Source organism: Helianthus annuus, chromosome 1 (genome assembly GCF_002127325.2).
Source record: "Helianthus annuus cultivar XRQ/B chromosome 1, HanXRQr2.0-SUNRISE, whole genome shotgun sequence".
Taxonomy (NCBI): domain Eukaryota; kingdom Viridiplantae; phylum Streptophyta; class Magnoliopsida; order Asterales; family Asteraceae; genus Helianthus; species Helianthus annuus.
The window spans coordinates 6582281-6584753 of NC_035433.2; positions in this window are offsets into that span (position 1 = coordinate 6582281).

Below are 2473 nucleotides of genomic sequence, written 5' to 3' on the forward strand. Positions count from 1 at the left end.
ATTTCATCCAATTTCAACCGTAAAAACACTGTTAATTTTGCGATTTTCAGATAAAAACGTGAAGAACAAGAAAGTATGAAGAAATTTGACAAATCTGAGTAAATTCGACTCTGAATCTGAAGGATTTCTGTGCGTATTCGTGCGTTTGATCTGTGCAATCGAGCTCCTGCTCTGATACCACTTGTTAGGACCGGTTTGACTCCGAAACGATTGCGTATGACACGTTCGACGTGCGGAAACCGTGAACGTGAATAACCGAAACACACGAGACGTACTATTAACGTGATTCTTTGATAGATCTGAAAAGATACAAGAACCGTGAATCACCTTTTGCCTTTCTCTCTCTACTTTCTCTCTCTAGCTTCTCTCTCTAACCTCTAAGCTCCAAAGATCAAAATGGCAAAAGTTTCTAACTAAAAGCCTAAGGCTTCTATTTATAGGCCAAAGGTGATAAGGAATCTTTCCTTATTTACAATAATGCCACCTTGCCTTTTAGTAACAAGATATTACATTGTAAACACAAAGTTCTCCTGTTTCTGCTACGAACTGAGATGACGGAGGCGATAGACATTAATGTACCAACAAGTTTTACGGTCCCCATTATCTGAGAAGGCCCACTTGGTCCGACCTTCAAAAAATTTACGAAGTCCATGCTGAGCTCCATGGTTTACCGGGCATGATCGGAAGCTTGGATTGTCGTCATTGGCAGTGGTATAATTGTCCGACTGCATGGCGAGATCAACATACACGAGGGGATCAAGACGAACCAACTGTTATTCTTCAAGCGGTTGCCTCACAGAACCTTTGGGTATGGTCGGCTTACTTTGGTGTTCCAAGGTCATGCAATGATTTAAACGTTTTCGAGCAGTCTCCATTGGTAGAAGACTACATATCTGATCGAGCTGCTAAAGCATCTTTTTATGCAAACGGGAACTACTACCCGCATGAATACTATTTACGCGATGGAATTTATCTGAAGTATTCAATTGTCATGAAGGCGTTCAGGGACCTGTACAATGAAAAAAGAGCTCACTTTAAAAAGGTTCAAGAGTCTTCGCGGAAGGATATTAGGAGATGCTTTGGGGTTCTTCAACAACGGTGCCATTATTTGAGAAATCCTTGTCGTGCATGGAGCAAAGAAAAAATGAGAGATGCTATGTACGCTTGTATAATAATGCATAATATGATTTTGGAAGACGAAGGAAAAGCAATATGCCAGAACTATGTACCGGAAGACGTTCAGGAGTATCCACAAGCAACAATGGAAAAAAGAGTGAAGAATGCACATGAATTGTGGTCTAAAGCGGCACATAGTGAGTTAGCGCTTTATTTGGTGTCACACCCCAATTTCCACGTGTCACCGGTGGGCCCGGTGGGGGAGTATCGTGACGTGGTTGGCAACGTAATAGTCAAACAACACAACATAATAATGCACAGCGGAAGCAATTTAAAATGTGATACAACCGAATTTATTCATTGTAATTAAAGTCACAATATCCGGATGTTTATCCACAGTAGGATCGAAACAAAATATTATTTATGGTTCAACAGACTGCAGGCATCTTAAGTTTGCGAGACTTCTAGTGATGCTTAGGAGAAATCCCAGCCCATTTCGCTTAGTACCTGCATTTAATCTTTTTGGGAAAATACGTCAGTTTACACTGGTAAATACAATCAACTGACTCATTTTGTAAAACGATTGAAAATTGGTTTGGATGCACGTGGCATAACATTTTTGTTTAACTTGGGAGAATTATTTAATATTATAATCTTGTGAACGAATTACATGCTACTTATGCGTTCAGTAGCCCGAATCTTGTCCGGGTTAAAGATCAATAGACACACCACATCAAAGAGTTATACACGGACGGTGTACGCCTACACCCCGTGCTCAGGTCGTGGCCATCTCGTAAGATGATGCCAAGGATATCCGGGACATGGTCATTAACCCCCCAAAGGCTGTAAAGTAAACAAGACTGTTTAAACGAGCCGATCAAATTATTCAACTACCCACTTTAACGGTGGAGATTTGATGCCCGATCAAGCGGTATGCTATATACCGTAACCCAAGCCCGTATAGGGAAAATAAGTTAAAAGTATTTACCTGATGCAAGTATTAATCACAATAAGCAAAATGCACGTAGCTTTTACTGGTTCTCCTAATCTGGAACGAAGGTTTATAATAATCTATTAGAATTCTAACGGGTCTTTTATTAAGCTTAAGCTTAGACCGGCTAGTTTCAAGATACGGTTCGTACGCACGATTAAGCGAAGACCGGATAGAATGTGATTTAGACCCGACAAGTTTGAAGACTTGCTTAATATGGGTTTATTATTCACATTCTGGATTTTGAGATAAAACCGTTAAGGTTTGACCCGTTTCGGCCAATTTATGTAAACTTGTTACATAAACCGAACCGAACGTGAAATAAGCGTAACGGGTATCCGTAAGAGCCATATACAGGTTTCCTAG